The sequence below is a fragment of the Nannospalax galili genome, unplaced genomic scaffold, assembly GCF_000622305.1.
Source record: "Nannospalax galili isolate Female #2095 unplaced genomic scaffold, S.galili_v1.0 scaffold475, whole genome shotgun sequence".
Lineage (NCBI taxonomy): Eukaryota > Metazoa > Chordata > Mammalia > Rodentia > Spalacidae > Nannospalax > Nannospalax galili.
Genome location: NW_008339435.1, coordinates 3,156,270 through 3,177,498, shown reverse-complemented (window position 1 = coordinate 3,177,498; position 21,229 = coordinate 3,156,270). Strand labels below are relative to the sequence as shown.

The window sequence follows — 21,229 nt, the reverse complement described above, 5'->3', positions numbered from 1 at the left end:
CAACATTGTTTGGTACTGTTCATTCTGTGGGTTTGGACAAGTGTATGATGACTATCGTAGCATCACACAGTTTTGCTGCCCTAAAATCCTTTGTGCTCTGTGAGTTAAACCTGCCCTGCCCAATCGCTGCTGGCAACCACTGGTCTTTTTACTATCTCCAATTCGTATTTTTCCGGAATGTCATATGGCTGGAATCATACAGTGTGCAGACTTTTCACATTGTATTTATATTTCCTCTGCAACTTTTCCTAACTTCTTTCTTCTTAGCACTGAAAAACAACCCATTGTTGAGATGTTCCACAATTTATTTATGCATTCACCTACATAAGGACATCTTAGATGCTCCTCAGTTTTCAAAATTATGAATAAAGCTGCTGAAGATATCCACATGGAGGTTTCTTTGTGGTCACAGGTTTTCATATTCTTTAGATAAATGCCCGGTAGTGTAATTGCTGGATTTTTTTGGTAAAGGTGTGTTTAGCTTTGTAAGAAATAGTCTGTGATGGTTAATACTGGTTGTCAACTTGATGGAACCACCTAGGATAGAAACCTCTGGGCATGTCTGTGAGCAAGTTTCTAGATTAGGTTAATTGATGTGAGAAACCCATCCTAAATATGGGTGGCACCATCCCATGGGCTGGAGTCATAGACTGAATAAAGAGAAAGCAAGCTGAGCACCAGCATTTGTTTCCCTGTTTCTTATCTTCCTACATGTAGCCAGCTCACCATGACGGATTGTACCCTCAAACTGTGAGCCAAAATAAACCCTTCCTTCTCTAAGTTGCATTTGTTAGATATTTTGTTATAGTAACAGGAAAAGTAACTAATACCTAGTCTTTCAAAGTAGTGTGCTATTTTGCAGTCTCACTAGCGTGAATGAAAGCTCCCATGTCTCTACATCTTCATCAGCATTGGTGTTGACAGTGTTGTAGTGTATCTCATGGTTATTTTAATCTACATTTCCCTGATGATATGTGATGGGGAACATTCTTTCATATACTTTTCTGCCATCTGTCTATCTTATTTGGTGAGGTATCTGTTAAGACCATTTTAAAAATAAGATTGTTCGTTACTTATTTTTGAATTTTAAGACTTTAAATTTTGATAACAGTCCTTTATCAGACATGTGTTTTTCAAGTATTTTATCCTAGTTTGTGGTTTGTCTTTTCATTCTCTTCACAGTGTCATTTGCAACAGAAATTTTAATTTTGTTATAACCTCATACATCAGTTCTTTCTTTCATGGATTGTGCCTTTAGTGTTGTAACTAAAAAATAATCACCAAAGCCGAGACTGTCTATATCATCTCCAATGCTATCTCCTAGGAGTTTTATAGTTTAATATTTTATATCAAATCCGTGTCTCATTTTGGTTTAATTTGGTTCCCCAAATTAAAGCATAGAGCATAAAGTCTGTGTCTAACTCCTCCTTCTCATCCTTCTGGCATGTATGTGTCCAATGTTCCAGCACCATTTTTTGAAAAGTCTAAGTTTATCTTTGCTTCATGGAATTGCTTTATTCCTTTGTCAAACCTAGTTGAATACATACATATATATGAATATATAAATACGTACTTAGCTGTGCTAGGGTCTTAGCCAAACTAGGCAAGTGCTCTACCACTGAACTGCATCCCCAGTCCCAGCTAACTATTTATTATTCTGCTTATGGACTTTCTATTCTGTTTAATTGATCTATTTGTCTATTCTTCTGACAATATCAAACTATCTTGATTTGGGTAGTTTTATAGCAAGTCTAAAAGTTAGGAAGAGTCCGTTCTCTTGTTTTTGTCCTTCAATACTGTTGATGAGTCTAGGTCATTTGTTTCTATATACAAACTTTAGAACCAATTTGTTGATATTTATAAAATAACTTGCTGAAATTTGGCTGGAACTGAATCTACGGATTTCACTGGGAAGAAGTGACATCTTGACAATATTTTATGTCCCTATCCATGAACATAGAATTTAGTCCTCCCTCGCGTACTCTCTCCCCAAGATTGAATTCCTTCATGAGAGTTTTAGAGTTTTCCTCATATGGAACTTGTATGTCTTGTAACATTTATTCATATGTTTCTCCTGGGGGATGCTAATGTAAATGCTACTGTGCTTTTAAGTTTTAATTCTATGACTCATCGATGTTTAGAAAATGATTTATTTTTGCATATTACCTCTTACCTTGCAACTCTGATAAGATTGCTTATTAGTTCCAGAAAATTTTTTGTTGATTATTTGGGATTTTCTGCATGGATGATCATGTCATCTTTGAATAAAGACAGTGTTGCCTCTTCTCAACCAGCATGACTTGTCCTGTCTTATTGTATTAGCCAAGACTTCAAGTACAATTTTGGAAAAGAAGTGATGAGAGGGGACACCTCGTTCTCAATTGTATTTGGAAAGTTTCTAGCTTCCCATCATTACATTGCATTATGATGTTAGGTGTAGGTTTTATGGTAGATATTCTCTATCATGTTGAGGAAGTTCTATTCCTAGTTTACCAAGAGTTTTTAGCATATGTAGGTGTTGGATTTTGTAAGTGCTTTTTCTTTCTCAGTTGATATGATCATGTGAATTTTTTTCTGTAGCCTAATGATGTGATATATTACATTGATTTTGACTATTGGACCAGCTTGTATATCTGTGGTAAATTCTACTTGGTTGTGGCATTTTTTTTTCATTTTTGGTCTTTTGAGACAGGGTCTCCTTGTAGCCTCAGCTGGCCTGAAACTCTCTATGTAGACCAGGCTGGCTTTGAACTCACAGAGATTCACCTGCCTTTGCCTCCCGAGTGCTGGGATTAGAGGAGTGCTCCACCACACCTGACCCGGTTGTGGCATTTTTTTTTTTATGGCAGTAGGGGCTGGGAGGCTTGGGGGGGTCTCCTTCCCTGGGTGGGTTGGTTGCCCACCATTCCATCTGTGCACCATGGCTCCAAGGCTGTAAAGTACCATCATCGTGTAGTGCACTTTCAGCGGCAGAAGCTGAGGGCTATAATTGAGTATAGTCTCCTCAAACGTGCCATCAACCCAAGATACCTACCACTTCCTCCCAACACCCCAAAGGAGAAGTCAGGTCTCACCTGGCTCCTGCATCAGTTTTCCGAGACAGCCGAATGACAGCTGTCTGCCAGAATGGGCATGAGTGCTGAGGGCGAGCGTTGCAAGAGGCACCAGCTGCAGAAACATAAGATCTTGATGAAGGTCTTCCCCAACCAAGTCCTGAAACCTCTTCTAGAGGATTACCAAGTACTAAAACCTGCTGCCTCTTTTTGTGAGGCACAGCCTGCTGTTGGTCAGTGAAAAGCTCAAGGTAAGGAAATGGTGTGGATCTTAAAGGGTGTGCTTTTCCTACCAAGGTGGGGAGCCTATCCTCAGCGGACAAGCCTATCCTTCATCAACTACAGCAAGCTGCTCAGCCTGGCCCTGCTGCAGGGGGAGCTCTTAGGAAGGTTCAAGCTCCTACCTTCCTCCTCAGGGGCCCAGACCCGCTGCCTGCTTCAGCACCAGCCTGTCCTACCGGATGAGTATGTCAGACAGCAACACGAAGGAGACCCTACCGGGTCAGCCAGTAGGAAGCCAGATCCTCTGACCCTGCTCCGGATGCCTAGCTGGCCTGCTTTTCCCAGCTTTGCCCATAAATCCATTCTGGTTTTATCCAACAGAGGTTATCTGTCCTGTTTTCACTCAGAGATCTGGAAGAATTTGAAGTGTGCACGTGTGTGTGTGTGTATGTGTGTGTGTGTGTGTGTGTGTGTGTGTGTGTTGGGGTGGGGCACATGTGATATAGCTTCTGTTCATGATGACCTCTGCAGGGGACAAACCACTTGAAAATGCAGAGAAATTCCATTTTAAGAGAACTGTCCATTGTTTTTAGTTTCACTGGTCAGTCCCTTTGTCTTTAGTTGCTCCAACATGGGATCTGATAGGAACAGACGCCTTCATTTCCCCAGGTATAAGGCAAAGAAGGCAAAACTTGTCCCAGGCTCTCTGTCTACTGTCCCTTGCTCTATGTGTTCTTCCAACCCTCCCTGCTCAGTGATACAACCCGCCATGATGGACCAGTTGGGGGATTGTGCTGTGAATGTTAACCACTGAGCTGTGTGCCAACTTCTGTGTTAAGCAGTACAGGTTTTGGCTCCTTTATTCGTCACCATGCTGACCACAGAGAACAGGAAAGGGAGGGACGTTTAAAGCCCTAAATGAGGTCGTGCAGTTAGTAGGTAGCACAATAAGAACTTGATTTTGGTTTTCTGCTTTGAAGAACTGAATTTCCACACTGGAACTTCTTCATTAAGCTACACAGAAGTAGGTCCTGGGTGGACATACAGTGGATAATTGGGGATCTTTCCCAACTATCTTTTTAATTATTGATTTTGTGTGTATGTGTGCACATGTGTGTTACAAGTGCACTTGCATATGTGGTTGTGTGTGGAGCCAGAGATTAATGTCAGGATGTCTTCCTCAATCATTTCTTTCCCCACCTTACTTTTTGAGACAGGGCTTCACACTGAACCTGAATCTGTCGTTTTGTCTAGACTCCCTGGCTGATGAGCTCTGTGAAACTGCTTACCACTGCTCCAAAGTGCTGGGGTTACAGCTGTGTACCACCACACCTAGATTTTTGTGTGGATGCTGAGGATCCAAAGTCAGGCTTGTGTTTCAAGCACTTTACCCACTCGGCCATCTCCCCACCTTCCTGCTATTGATTTTTAATTTAATTTTATTGCGGTCTGTGAGCAGATATTGCACAATCACTACTCTTAAATTAGTTAAGGCATATTTTATGGCCCATAATGTGGTCTATTTTAGTGAATGATCTGTGTGAATGTGAGAAGAATGTGGATGTGTTCTTGTTGAATAAAGTAGCCTATAGTTGTCCATTAATTTCAGTTAATTGTAGCATTATGGAGTTCAACTATGTCCTTTCTGCCTTTCTGCCTGCTTGATCTGTTCATTCGTGAATAGAAAGATGTTGAAATCTCTAACCGTACAACTGGATTTATTTATTTCTTCTTGCGGTCTTCAGATTTTGCCTCATATTATTTGATACTCAGGGTGGGCGCATTTGCATTAACATTGTTAAATACTGTCATTTCTTTCTGAAAAATATACTTTTATATCCCCACGTTACTTCTGTTGTTTGATTATTTGTTTTTGCAGTGCTGGGGACTGAATCCAGGGCTTTGCACTGTTAGGCAAGCATTCTCCAGTGAGCATCATCCCTATCCAACAGGGTCTTGCTATGCAGCTGAGACTTGAACTGTGGATTCCCCTACATCTACTATCTCAGTGCTACAGTTACAGGGCAGGCACCACCATGCCCAGCTTCCTCTCATCACTTCCATCATTGTGCTAATTCATTAAGCTTGTATGTATAAGCATGTATCAGTATAAATGTACATGAGATATCCACTTGAGCATACATAATTGAATATATTTTCGCTATCAATATTTTGAATAAACTGCTGTTTGTAAGAGCAATAAGAATAAGAAAAATAAGCTGGGAGTGGCGGTGCATGGCTTTAGTCTCAGCACTCAGGAGGCAGAAGCAGGTGAATGTGGGATCAAGGCCAGCCTGGTCTACATAGTGAGTTCCAGGCCAGCTGGGGCTACAGGGAGACCCTGTCTCAAACAAAACAAAAGAAAACAAAACAAAGCAAAACAAAAATAGGAAAAATAACCTTATTGTATGTTTATTTCTTCCATCCTCAGTGCTCAAGTAGATCTTAGTTTCCCACCTCTATAGTTTTCCTTCTTCCCAAAGAACTTTTAGTATTGATAGCAAGGCAGATCTTTTGACACCAAGTTCCCTCAGTTTCCATTTGAGAAATTATTCCTCTTGCACTTTTGAAAGATAATTTCACAGGGTACAGAATGGTAGGTTGGTGGAGTATTTTTCTTCTCAGCACTTTAAATGTTTCATCCCCCTCTCTTCTTGCTTACAGTCTCTGAGAAGTTGGCTTTCTCCTTATCTTTGCTCCTGAATAAGCGCTGTTTTCCCCCCTCTCCTTTCAGAATGTTTTTTCTTAGTCTTTGATTCTGTGTAGTTTGAAAATGATATGCTTGGATGTGGCTTGGTTGCTTGCTTCCTTTTGGTTTTGCATTTATCCTGCTTGATAAACTAATTAGTTTCCTGGATCTGGAGTTCGCTTTCTAACATTAATTAATCAATTAAACACTATTGTTTCAAATATCTCTCCTCTTTCTCATATTCCCGTTCTAGATATGTTTTTTCCTTGTCTAGTTGCCTTACCCTGTTCTCTCTGTGTTTCAGCTCTGGTGGTTTCTACCAAGATATACTCAAGCTTAGGGACTATTTTCTCTGTGCTGCTCATCAGAGGACGTTTTTCTTTTTTGTTACAGCACACCAGTCTCGTGTGTGTTACAGTGTACTTATCTCTGGCATCTCTTTTTGGCGTCTACTTTATCCATTAGACTAGAGCCTTGGAATTTTAGTCACTGCCATGTAAAATTCTCTGAACTGGGTCTCTTCAAACTATCTTCTTCTTTTCATTATTAGTATTTTTGAGACAAGGTCTCATGTAGCCCAGACTAGCTTCAGACTCATACATAACCAAGGATGACTTTGAACTTCTGATCCTCCTACCTCTATCTCTTGAGTGTTGGGATCACAGGTGTGGTTTCTACAGTGCTGGAGATTGAAACCAGGACTTCCGACATGCTAAGCACGCACTCTACCACTGAACTACAACTATAGTCCTAACCTCTATTTTTTGACTTGTGATGTGACTTGTAAATATTTCCTCATGGCTGGATATGTTGTATGTGGTAAAAGGTATCGATGGAAGCAGACTTAATTAGGAGACAGCAAAATGTGAGAGAAGCCTCTTATAGTCCTACAGGAAGCTGGGGACATATCAGGGGCTGAGTGCTCACCTAGCTGCATAGTGCCCTGGGTTCAATCCCCAGAAACACACACACACACACACACACACACACACACACACACACACACACACACACTCCTACAGTCCTTTCTGGGTAGAGCTCTGTCTTTTTGTGAGCCTGTGCCCTGGGCTGGGAACTTCCCTTGGGTCTCTTCCCTTGTTCTCCCACCCCACAGTGTGATTAGAAGGCTAAGAGGGCTGGAGAAAAATATTTCTCTCCCCCGAGGCCAGTTAATTTCTGGTATAACTCCAGCAGGTTAGGCCCTAGTTAACTAGTTTCTCCTCAGGGCAGATCACATTAAGAGAGCACTTCGGGTTTTTCAAATGTTTCCTTTCTCTTCCCACTACCAGAAATACAAGGGGATTTTTTGTTCATAATTACTGTGAGACCTGGCTTGAACTTTTAAAGGTAAAACTCACAAAGACATTGGTATGGGGACTATGTATAGGTTCCCCTTGAGTTTTAAATTCTGACTTGCTGCTGGGCCTCCAGCAATTTATCAATTAAAGTTTAGGTTTTCTTGCCCCAAATTGGTTCCTGCAGAGGTCTGTGCTCAATATTTTCTGCTTTGTGTATGGTCCTGGGTACCCACCCATCTCTCTTACTTTGGGGGAAATAGTTTGCACTATGACCTCACTTCTCTTATGAGACGTCTCTTATGAAAATGGTTGTTGATCATTAAATTTGTTTTGTATGTGTGTTTATGTGTGTATGCTATATATGTGTGCACATTTATGTGGGGGTGTGTGCACATGGAGGACAGAGGTTGACATCAGGTGTCTGCTCGATGACTCTCCCCCTCATTTTGAGCCAGGGTCTCTCACTGAACCTGGAGCTTACCAATTTGGCTAGACTGACTGGATCCATCAGTCTCCACATCCCCAGCTCCGGAATTACAGGTACAGGCCACTGTGCCTGGCTTTTTATGTGTGTCCCGGGGATCTGAACTCAAGGCTTCATGCTCGAGAACAAGCACTTTATCAACTAACCCATTTCCCCAGGTCCCAATATGTTCATTTTTTTCTTGCTGTGAGGAGAGGTAATTTTCAAGATCCTTACATGTGGAACAGTAGTGCAGTTGTAAAATGGCATTTCCTCCAAATTTAACACTCAGTCCTTCCCCTCCTCCTTCTACTCCACGGCTCCCTCTCAACAAAGAATCTGCCATTCAGGACTGTAAGATTGTAATAAAGACCAGTGGGTTCTTTCTAGCCCTGGGCACTCAGAGCTGAGAAGAATGTGGTACAGGCAGACCATCCCTCAGACAGACTCTTGTTGTCCACAGTGCCAGGAATTTTTACTTGGTTAGTTGTTACCTGAACTGAGCCTGCCTTTGTAACAGAAATTCTCCTGGTTTATCTCAACTGTGGGCACACTTGGGAAGAAACAAATAGCTAGCTTCTCAAGCTGCCATCTCCAGACTCATAAAGAAGACCTCAGAATGAAATGGGCCTTCCCTAGTGTCCACCACAGTTCCTGGAGCCCAGGAGGTATACAATGGCTTTTGAGTGAATAAATGACATTTTTACAGAAGTGTTTTACTAACCGTTGAAAATCTTCCCCACAGATTGCAAGTGTTAAATTTAGAGCAGCTACAGCCTGGGCTAACATGGTGATGCAGGAACTTTACCTAGGGAGATGTGTACAAATGCCAGCTTACCCCAGATATGCCACCACCAACAGACCACTGTATGATTCCATCAAAGCCCAACTTGGTGAATCTGTAAGTTTATCAAGTTTACTTAAAGAGCATGGGTGAAAAGTTACTTATAGAAACATGTGACCCCCAAACAGTCACAGCATGGAAAAGTCTCATGCCAGCACAGATTATTCCCATAGCTGCATAGATGGGAGACTTCCCTCCAGTTAAACTTCTGCAGGCTCCATAATCCTCCTGAGACGACAGAACCACATGCAGTTTGGGCAGAATTGCATACGGCTGGGAGGTAGGTGCAGGTGGGAGTGGCTGGAGTCTCAGGTGAGGGTCTCACGACCCTTTCCACACCCTTCTTCTATGAGGGAATCTCAGAAGGATCTATCATGAGGGCCTCTTGCAAGTAGTTACAGCTTCTCTGAAGATGGTGATGATTGTTTTGGTTGGAGGACAGGTTCTACAACACATGGAAAACTATGAAGACAAAATTTTGGAGTCAAATCATCAAAGTGATTAATTATGAACCTAGGTAGGGGCAAAAACTCTAAAAATTATTTAGCAAAAGGGTATGCTCTTGGGCCAGTGAGTTGGCTAGTTGGGTAAAGGTGCTTGCCACCAAATCTTACAACCCAGGTTTCATCCTCAAGAACCCAAATGGTGGAAGGTGAGAACCAACTCCTGTAAGCTGTTCTCTAACCTCCACATATGCACTGTGATATGTACAGGCACATTCATGCACACACATACCACATACAATATAATAAATATTTAAAAGAAGGAAAAAATTATTCTTTCTATTGTAAAATTTTCTCCCATTTCTCCAGGGAAGATTGGGACTACAGAGATGCCTGCTCCATATTCTATGTCACCATTGTTCTATCATCAAGATGTTCTTCCTCCTTTCTTTTTTTTCTTATTTTTTCCTCATATAGAGCATGTTCACATGTGTATGTTTGCCCATATGTGTGGGTGCATGTGCATGTGTGTGACCATGCTTACAAGGCCTGAAGTTGAGGTTAGAAGTCTTCCCCAATCATTCTTCACCTTTTTCATTGAGGCAGGGTCTCTCAGTTGAACCCAGAGCTCACTGATTCAGCTACTCTGGCTAACCAGCTTGCTTATTGTTTCCTTCTTCCAAGTCCTGGTACTATGGGTGTGCTGACACACCCACCCAGCTTTTACATGGGTTCTGGGAATTTGCATTCTGGTCCTCATGCTTGCAAGAGGTAAGCCCTTCAGCAGCTGAGCTGCCGCCCCAACTCTATTTTTTAGGCAGGGCTTGAATTTGTAATCCTCCTTCCTCAATTGTGCCACCACCATGCCAGGCTTCAAAACTTTCTTCACAACAGCAACAAAAAACTCTTTGGGGGCTGGAGAGATGTTTCAGTGGTTAAGAGCACTGGCTACTCTTGCAGAGGACTGAGGTTTGGTCCTAACCAACTAACAACCATCTGTAACTCCAGTTTCAGGGCATTTTATACATGGAAGCACTTACATACATGCAGGCAAAACATATAAAAAATAATAGAACTTGTTGACCAGTATGAAGAACTAAGCATCATTAATAATTCCTCCACCTAGAAGTAGGTGTAACTAACACTTACAGCATATATGACAATATGAATTTCAACAGTGGGAATATACATGCTGCTTTGATTTGTACCCTTTTTGGAGAAAATTCTACAGTATTTGTGATATTCTACAGTATTTCACAGTATCATTAAATACCCTCAAAACTATTGATGGTTAACATGTATTTCTTTTTCATTCTCTGACCTGAGGATTTAAATACCTGAGGATTTAAAGGGAGGAATCATGTATTTGGCTCATGGTTTCAGAGGTGCCTGCCCATCGTGGCAGAGCAGAGCAGTTCATATCTCAGCAACCAGGAATTGGAGAAAGAAGGTCCAGAAAAAGGCCAGTATAAGACATAACACCAAGGACACACCCATTGATCTACTTTTTTTTTAATTAAAAAAATTTTCTTAGAAGAAGCATATCATTACAGCTTTAATATACTCAGTAACAGTTTCCAGAGCAAAGATACATCTCTTTCAAAAGTGGCTATAAAATTTTTAGGTTTGCTGTTGAATTAATACAGTTATACAATATTGAACTCAGTATAAGCCCTGTAAGACATATTAGGACCCACGTCCCACTTAAATTTTTTTTATGTGTATGAATGTTTTGTCTACCTGTATGTGAGTTCACCTATGCTCACAGTGCCCACAGAGGCCAGGGTGTTGGATCCCCTGGAACTAGAGTTATGGGTGGTTGTTAGCCACCATATGGGTGCTGAGAACCAAACCCAGGTCCTCTGCTAGAGCAGTCAGTGCTCTTAAGCCCTGAGCCATCTCTCTAGCCACTTACCTCCCACTTTTATCCCCCTCCCTAATGCCATCATATTGTGAATCCATCAAGGGATTAATCCATTCATTATATCAGAGCCCTGATAAGCTAATTGTTTCTGGAAACACTCTCCCAGAAGCACCCAGGCCTGTGCTTTACTAACCATCTCTCAATCAGTCAAGTTGACATGAAGTTCAGTCATCCTAGTGACTGGATTTATTCTGTTGTGTGGACATCACATAGTTTATTATGGACATCCCTCATCATATTTGTGCTTTGTAACTGTGAATAACCTCACAATGGATACTTCTGTGTCTGTCAAAGGAGGTGGTGTGATGTGCATCTTGAAAAACTTTTATCAAATTCTTCATTTTCTAAAATTTAGTTATTAGGATATTTAATGATTATAGAATAATGGTTATAATAGGTTACTCACTATGTAGGCCAGGTTTGCCTTGATCTCACATAAATCCACCTGCCTCTGCCTCTAGAGTACTTGGACTAAAGCTGTTGCACTACATGACCAGCTTGAAATTATTTATTGAGCACTTACTACATGTGAGGCTGTGTGTAAGCCCTGGGGATCCAGCTATGAGCAAGACACACATTAGCCAAGGTTTGCAGATGACATTTTCAAAAGCTCTAACAGCCTGTAAAGACCGTTTGTTTTTCCTTTTTGGTCAGTCTTGCTTGGAGCCAATCACTTTTGTGCTGAGATTAGAAAAGATTGCATGCGGAACATGCCTGGCATAGCAGGTCTGCAATAACAGCAATTTCCCTCCATCTTTGATCCTCCCCCTTGCCCCCCAAGCAGAGCCTTCATTCATATGATGGCTGTGCAGGCCACAAAATCCCAGCCAGAGATGTAGCTGGTGCTCTATGGCTGCTGGCCAGAGTTCTCTATAAGTCCAGGGTTTTGGCATTATTTACCACCAGACTCTTTAAGCTAAAACCAATACAACTTGACCTGAAGAATCAATAATTTACAGACTTGGGAGTTGATATGGTCCTATGAACTGGGTGTTAGGCCTCATGTCAAATATTCTCTTTGAAACCATCATGGGAATTTGGGGGCTATTCAATGGCATTTTATGTCACTATTAACTCTTTATCCCACTAAGTCTCAGCGGTACTGCTGCCCATGCCCAGCTGTGTTGTGAACAGCTTTGAAATATGTTGTCCATTTGTCAGAGGGTGAAAAGGGGACTAATGGGATGGGAAGGTTGAGGGATGAATTTTGTCTTCATTTACTGAATCAACTCTTCTCTCCCCTCATAGAACTCCTAGGAAAAAACACGAGATTATTTGAGGACATAAAGTTCTTACTGTGAATTTTTTTTTCTTTCCTGTATACACTAAAGCCATCTATTTTCCCAGAAGGAAGCTTGCTTCTTCTGTACACAGTCTCTCAGTATGTCGGCTGCTAATCCAGTGCCGCCAAGTCGCTCTGTAGAAGTTCCCATGGCAAGCAGCTTGTTTTGTGGAAATTTTAAGTTGTCCTGACATCTTACAAGTTTTTGAAAGCAGTGTTTCTGAAAACAAAAACAAACCCCCCCAAAACCTCCTTTTAACCTTAATGAGGTTAAAACAAAGATGCTTAGAGAAGCTGCTAGAACTTCAAATCAGAAGATAGGAATATCAGGCCACCTTGTCTCACCTTCCAGGATGTTTAAAAAATTTTTAAACTTTTTGGCAGCCCATTGAAATACCACATTTCCTAAAGTAAACCTAACCCAATCCAAAACAAATTATTAGCTATGTTTCTTTTATCCACATTAATGAATATTTGAAACATCGGTTTCTGACCACTTTTGACAGGTCATAGCCACCCAGTAACTCTCTAAGGATAGACTTACTGCTAGTCAAGTACATGATGTATTTTGCACTCTGAGAGGGCAAGGTTGGGCCCATACATAGCTATAATGGAAGACAATGCAAGGGGATTTATACACCTAATTAAAAGTGCAAACTCTCAAATCCAGACCCATAAACTGGCTTTTAGAGTTCTGATTGCTGAAAGAGCTACAAATCAAAGCTATCTGAGGTGAGAGTTCATTTTTCCTGAGTCAGGTGAGCCTAGCCAGCACTTTCAAAATTGAAATCTTTCACTTACAATAAGAAATATAAATTTAATCTGAATCATATGACTACATATAAATCTGATTTATGAAAATCTGTCCAAGAAACTGTAGACTTCAAGGATCAGTAGCAGATACAGATTGAAAAGAATCATGGGATTGTTTAGCTAATAAATCATCAGGTCTATAAGACAATCTATGTAATTTATAATTTGTTTTTTTGGATAAAATGATCAGAAAAGAAAAAGAAATATGGATAGATAATGGGTTATAAGAACAAGATGCCAAAATTACTTGTTTTATTCACACTACACCGTAATAATTGTTTCCTTATAATTTTATTGAAATATGCTTTTGAATGGATATCTGATAGCATGTTCTTGTATTGGTTCATTTTATTCTCATTCTGGGCCTATCAAAGGATATAAAATTAGCATTTAATCATATCAACAATATAAACCATAATGACTTTTTTTTCACAAGTGCCTTAAGACTGTGAATACCTTAATATCCCACGAGCAATGTGGGGCATAGGCCAGAGCCCTTTATCCTGGGGCACTCAGCTCCTGGCTTGCAACATGGGGCACAGGGTGGGGCGAGGAGAAAGGGAGAGAGAGAGAGAGAGAGAGAGAGAGAGAGAGAGAGAGAGAGAAAGAGAGACTTGACCAGATGTAGAGATTCAGAGGCAAAGAAACTGAATAGGCCAAAATGAAGAACACAGGAGGGGTTTCTTAGAGAGCCTCTGTCTGTTGTAGGAAAGGAATAGGATCCTTATTATGCAGCTACAGTGTTCAGCTGGTCTCCTTCAAGCTTCAGCAATTCTCTACTAGAGGAAAGAAGGACGATGGGGGGAGCTAATGGTCTCCAATTACCAGCTGTAAACTTAATGCTGTGTGGTTTCTCTAAATATTTGACATGTGCATAGTATGCAGGGAATAATGATCAGGTCTGAATTACTCATCTGTTACTGAGTAAGTGGAAAATTTACTGTTGGCTAATGCCATGAGCTTAACCCAATCTGTGATACAATCAGAGTGATGTCAGACAGATCATCAGTGGCCACAAGAGATTCAAGACACACTGTGTGGAGAAGCCCTTGCTTTGCTTGCTTGCCCTTGGCCATGTCCCCCAGAGTGAATCCCCAGACCCGCTTCACACCTGCTACCCACAGCTCCTTAAGCACCGCATCCTCTTCCATAAGCCTTTCCAGCTACTGCTCTCAACACTTACTGTGGCTGGTCTCTTGGGAGCTCTAGAGTCTTTTATCCAGGTGCCCTGGACACCTTCATTTTCTCTTGGGCTCCAATCTGAAAGTCAAGTTAGAGGAGGCACCTAGTACCTTTGAGACACTCTAAAATGTGAAGCGAGGAACCAGCCTAGGTTTGTCTGGGACGCAGGACTTGTAGTGCTAAAACTAAAGGAAGGCCCAAGCAACCAGGGAATGTATGTGAACAGGAATACTAACTTCTCCTTTCTTGTGTGGGTGCACTAAAATGCTATTTGTAGAGGACCTAGCAGGGAGTAAGGGTCAATAAATGCTAGCTCTCCCCTCCCCCACCCTCCCCACCTTCCACCATCACTCAATTCAAAGTATTTGTGAAACCTCTAGGCACTCCATTTGAAGTTGGAGGCAGGGAACAAATGAAATGTAAGTTGTATTTCTTGTCTTCAGAGTGGTCCAGAGATAGGTGGATGATGTATCAGTAACACACATAAAACTGCTATTGTGGTTTGTGTTCCATTTCCTTCATAAAGAGGACGGAGAAAGCTCAGAATAAGTGATGATAACACATGAAACTAAGAGTTGAAAGACAACAGCCATGTAATTAAGGGTGACAGTGGTGGTATAATTACACTTGGAAACCCAAGGCTAAGGCAAGCTACTCCCATTGAACACAAAACAGCCAGAAAACAGAGCAAGAATAACATAGGGCAGACCAAAATGAAACGGTAAATTACATGGTGTCAGCGCCACAAATTCAAGGTAGAAGTTCAAGGTGGAGTTTGATGGTGGCTTTCCTCAAAGGCGTTGATGACTATGCGTAGGTTCCTCCCCACCCTTCCCAGCCTCCATTTCTTAGTCTAGAAAACAAAGAGGACACGTCTCATGACATCACCTATTAATAGGTACATGTTTCTAAACCACCAACTTTCCCTGCCCAATGGGAGGCTGCGTGGTCCAAGTTTTTCCCAGGCTGCAGGAAGACAAGCAAAGGCATGGACTGGGGAAGAGTTCAGAGATTTTTTTTTTTTTTCTCTGAAGTTGGGAAGAAAGGACAGGGTGGTATGGAGGGCAAGGGAGACAGTTGAGAGAAGAAAGACATATTTGGGGGAAGGGCTGCTGAACACCACATTTGCTTTCTGTACTTAAGAAATGCAAACCGCACTTGTAATCCCAACACTCAAGAGGCAGAGGCAGAAGCAGAAGGATTACCTTGAGTTTTTGGCCAGCCTGGTTTACCTATCAAGTTCCAGGTCAGTGAGGGCTGCATCTAGAGTAAGATCCTGTCTCAACAAACAATCAAACAAATGCAAAGGCAAAGGTTTTTTGACTTTTCTCCTGGCTTGCCATTAAATTTCACTCCTCATTCCCAAAGTGCACCTAAGTGTTAACTTGGCCAGAGAACTGCCTTTCCTTAGTCCTTTGCTTCGGTTGGTGTTTGCTCCTTCAGAACAGGCCACAGCTCTCTAACTAGATGTGTAGTCTATGGCAGAAAAGTCCAATAGATGCTGCAACAGAAGCAAACCCTTTTAGAGGCCCCATTACTTTATGGCTCACTTTGTTCTATTCTACTCCTGTGACTAGATCTAGCACCTAGAACTGTACAGCCCTGAAGCTTGTTAGCTACATCTCTTTTTCAACAAAACAACCCATGCTTGTAATTCCTCCACTCTCCTCACACACACTTTCAACCTCTGGCAAACTCCTGACCCCAAGTCTTTCTTCCCGTGGTCCATTGCTCTAGGCTCTCTCAAGATTCCTTTTACCTCCTCACCCCATTGTCTTTCTGTTCATCCATCTGGCATGCTAGTCCTGGATCAAGTCAGTCACTTGATATCTACACTATAGGCTTGTGAGTATGGCTAAAGAAAATACATTGTTAGATGGGAGTGATGGCTCATGTTGCTGTTGTTGTTGATTCTGCCATAACTGAGAATCAAATCCAGGGAAAAGCAGCCAGTGCTCTTAACCTCTGAGCCATCTCTGCAACCCCACTCACTACTCTTTAATTCAATCACACTCAGATTTCCAGAATCTGGGTAGAATGCAGCCAGAGTGTCAGAATATAACATGAGTATTATCTGGCCCACTTCTCAATACTGTCCTTATTTCCCCCTGAGTCAAGTTTCTCACAACTACAGCCCCACTCCTGGTACTAATTTCTTGTATTAGTTACTTTTCTCACTATTGTGAGAAAATACATTGCAAAAATATTGTAAGAAAAGGTCTATTTTGGCTCACAGTTTGAGGATATAGTTCATCAGGGCTGAAAGGATGTTATAGAAAGAATGGAGCTAGTTGTGGCAGCAGCAGTGTGAGGTAGCTGGTCACATTGTGTCTACCATTAGGAAGGAGAGAGAGTGAGAGAAAGAGTGAGAGCACACTGGTACACATCTAACTCTCTCCTTTGTCCCTGTTTATTCAGTTCAAGACCCTAGCCCATGGGATAGGGCTGTCCACATTCAAGGTAGGTCTTCCTTCCTCAGTTAACCTCTCATAAAATGATCTCACAGACATGCCCTGGAGTGTATCTCCTAGTGATTCCAAATCCATTAAAGTTAACAATGAAGATTATCTCTCTGACAGCCACTGAATCACTCTGAGCCCCTCCCCCACTGCACTCACCATGCTGCACTGAATGTTCCCTTCTGTGAACCTCCCTGTCTTGGCTGCAAAAAACTTAAGGGCATCAGTCTTCTCTCTTTAGCTCTTGGGTCTCTGACATCTATCCTTAGAGATACTTTAAAATAAAGCATTAGAGGGGCTGGAGAGATGGCTCAGCAATTAAGAGAATGTACTGCTCTTGCAGGGACATGAGTTTGGTTCCCAGCACCCATGTCAGGTGACACAACTGCTTATAAATCTAGCTCCAAGGTATCTGATGTTCTCTTCTGTCCTCCATGGGCAACTGTACTCATGTGCACATAGATATAATTAATAATAATAATAATTTTTCAAAATGTTTAAACATTAAAGCTTTGTAAGTTTTGGATAAAGAAACCTGCAATCATAACTAAAGCTCCCCCCCCCCCCAGGGCTGCTGCAGGTTTTACAGGCTGTGCACTACACAAAAATGCCCAGATGAGGAGCAAGTAGCACATGAACTCTTGGCTTAGATCTAGCCCAATCCAGAGCAATGGGTGCCTTTTGCTTTGCACAGATACCATTAGCCTCCAACAAGGGGTAGCTATAAGGTTGTCCTGAGGGTAATTAGGCCACACCCACCTAGTTCCTGCACAGACTGCACTGACCTACCACAAGGATAGTCACATTTTCACAGATCAATGCCAACCAATGTAAAGCTGCTCTTTTAGGAACAAACAACATTTTAAAAAAAATTTGTGTGTGTATCTGAGTGTTTTGCTTGCATGTATGTAAGAGTACCCATGTCATGTAACGCCTATGGATGCCAGAAGAAGGCAACAGATTCCTTGGAACTGGAGTTACAGATGGTTGGTTGTTAGTCACTATGAGGGTGCTGAGAATTGAACCCGGGTCCTCTGCAATAGCAGCCAATACTGTTAACTGCTGAACCATTGCTCCAGGCCCAATAATCAGCATTTTTTTTTAAAAAAGAAAAATGGATTAAATTTCACATATGTATAATCTATAGCATACTTGAAATGTCTTTCCAGTATAGCTAACTTTGTCCAGTAGAACTTTCTGGGTGACAGAAATGCTATGTTCCATCCAGTGCAGTTGTCATGATCCGAATGGGGCTACTGAGCACTTGACACAAAGAAAGTAATTTAAGCTTAGTTAATTTAAATGGTCACAAATATTAGTAGCTATTATAATAAACAGTTCAGAAATAGACAAAGGATTCTTCAGTTTTTTAAAAAATTTTTATTATTTTATGTGTATCAATGTATTGCCTGCATGTAAGTGAGTGCACCTGTATCATGCAATGTCATGGGGGTCAGAAGAGGGCTTCGGATTCCCCTGGAACTGGAGCTAATAACAGTTCATAGCCACCATGTGCTGGGAATCAAACCCGGGTGCTCTGGAAGAGCAGTCAGTGCTCTTAACCACTGAGCCATCTCTCTAGCCCCGGATCTTCAGTTCTAGAGGGCATGTTAGGCAGGAGGTTAGCTACAGGAGAGACTGACCAATAAAGAGGATTCTGGCAAAACGAGAGTTAAATGGGTTGGTGGGGCTGGTCCTCAACTCGAAGAACCAGCAGCCTAATGGCTGCAGAGGGGTAGGTTAAATGGACAGAATGTGGAAAAAGAGAGTATTTTTCTGCTCTGTGGGACTGTTTTGGGGGCTGTTTGCTCAGGAAGAACGTGGGGTCTGTACCTGGTGAAACTTATTGAGGAAAACATATACTATAAAATATGTGTTCTACAATTACAGGGTTCCAGGAATTAATTGCAGCTAAGGGCTTGGGAAACCTGTTTGTCAGCCTGTGGAGTATGCCCTGGTGATCACAATACATAGGTCATTAATTTCCCAGAGCTGCTTTTGCGGAGCTGCTTTTGTTAACTTGCAGGTAGCAGGGAGTTGGTTGACTCAGTTCGTCTTAGGGGCCTTATGGTTTTTGGGTCTGGGGTCGCCTGGGTCTGAACCCTATCAGAGATTACTGGACCTCTTTATTTGTTCCTCTTCCCAATGTGGCCACAGTGAAGAAATCCCCTCTCCCCGCTTTCCATTATTATTCACCCCTTTAGTCCTTAATGAGAAGAGTTGACAGAGAAAGACTTGGAAGCCCCTCCCAACCTGGGCCTCATACAACAAACTGAGCATGCTCAGGCCACTTTGCAGAGAAAGACTAGAAGCCCTTACTCACATGGGTTTCATGAAATGTGCATAGTATTCCCAAGGAAAGCCTAAATATACAAATGTGGGAGAGGCAGGTTCTATGTAAATATCCTATAAAGGGTCTTGTGCCACCTGGCCCAGAGTTGTGGGGCTTTTCCCTCAGCCCACTAGTCTGCTCCTGTTCTTAGAAATGCTTTCCCTGTCTTAATAAACTGTCTCTCCCTGACCATCCGGACTTCATCACCATTTCTCTGAAGCTTCCTTCACTTCTACCATACAGCCACTTTTTGATATCCAGTGCTGAGCCTACCTGCCTTCCTGGACCATGTGCTGGTTAGTTTTTGTCAACTTGACAGAAACTAGAGACACTTAGGAAAAGGGAACCTCAGCTGAGGAATTGTCTCCATTGGATTGGCCTGTGGTCCTATCTGTGAGACATTTTTCTCAGTTGCTAATTGATGTGGGTGGGTCTGGCCCCACTGTGGATGGTGCCATCCCTAGGTAGGTGGACTGGAGCTGTATAAGAAAGATAGCTGAGTAAGCCAGGAGAGCCAGGCAGTAAGCAGCATCCCCTCTATAGTCTCTGCTTTAGTTCCTGCCTCCAGGTTCCTTCCTGGAGTTCCTGCCCTGGCATCCCTCAGTGTGACCTGGAAACTGTAAGATGAAATAAACTCTTTTCTTCCCCAAGTTGCTTTTGGTTTATGTTTTCTTACAGCAAAGAGAAGCAAACTAGAACAGACCCTAACCTAAAAGGATGACCTTCTCTCTCCCTCTTCCCCATCTTCTTCCTCCCCACGGCTGCTGTGATTATTCAGCTTTCCTGCCCTGTGGTTTTTCTCTCAAACTCTAATAAAATGTTCCTTGAGCTTTCATCAGAGTCCATTTTAAAATTCTTTTATTAATGAAACTAAGAATCCACAAAAGGTAACCTCAGTTCCCTGGTAACAAGGATGTAATAGTAGACAGAAAGAGAAGGCAAAACTCATTTGAAGGCAGTAGAAAAGTCAGCAGCAGGGAGTTTCACAAAAAAATTTTTTGGTCTTTTTGAGACAGGATCTCCCTGTAGCCCCAACTGACCTGGCTGGCACTCACTATGTAGACCAGGCTAGCCTCGATCTCACAAAGATCTGCCTATTTCTGCCTCCTAAGTGCTGGGACTGTAGGCGTATGCCATTAAGCTCGGCTGAGAAAGACATTGCAAGGCTTTGGGCAGAAAGTATATGATTTGCATTTTTATCAGACGCTCTGCCAACTGCATTGGAGATTAAAAAAAGAAAAAGAGGGCTGGAGAGATGGCTCAGCGGTTAAGAACACTGGTTGTTCTTACAGAAGACCCGGGTTCGAATCCCAGCACCCACATGGCAGCTAACAACTGTCTGCAACTCCAGTTCCAGGGGATCCAATGGCCTCTTCTGTCCTTGAGGCAGGCAATACACACATACATATAAAAATAATAAAAAAATATTAAAATCTTAAAAATATTTTAAAAAAGAAAAAAGAAAAAGAAAAGTGGGACAAGGTTAGAAGCAAAAGCTTGGAATCCATAGGGACCAGGACCCTGGCGGTGCTGATTGTGAGAAGTGCTAAGTTCTGGGGGTACTGACAGGCTTCAGTGGCATTTAGATGGGAATGTAAGAGATTAAGAAGCCAAGAATGTCATTAAAATATGAAAACATGGAAGACTGTAAGAAGAGCAAGTTTAGGGGAGATGAATAAAATTGGTTAGTTTTTTGTTTTGTTTTGTTCTTGTTTTTTATTTGTGTCAGCCAGAAGCCGAACTTGTCTCCCAGGGAGAAATTTTACACAGTTCTGAGAACTTGTCAGAACACCTTGTGGAGTTGAGACACTGAGTTAATAATGGACCAGACCACATCTTGACTGCTTAGCTGTGTGTACCTATTGCTGGCTATTGAAACCACATCAGGACTCTAAAGATTCATTTTGGGGGGGGAGATTGTTAGATAAAAAGTTGGCAGGGGTCGAGATTACTGAGTAATCTCAGCAGCTATGGGGAGGAAGGAGATGGGGAAGAGGGAGAGAGAAGGTCATCCTTTTAGGTTAGGGTCTGTTCTAGTTTGCTTCTCATTGCTGTAAGAAAACAAAAACCAAAAGCAACTTGGGGAAGAAAAGAGTTTATTTCATCTTACAGTTTCCAGGTCACACTGAGGGATGCCAGGGCAGGAACTCCGGGAAGGAACCTGGAGGCAGGAACTAAAGCAGAGACTATAGAGGGGATGCTGCTAACTGCCTGGCTCTCCTGGC

General features: G+C 42.1%; 1 pseudogene; it reads left to right on the top strand.

The window, feature by feature from the left end:
- The first annotated feature begins 727 nt into the window (after positions 1-727).
- LOC103734961 overlaps positions 728-21,229 on the top strand; it is a 61,613-nt pseudogene continuing 41,111 nt past the window's right edge.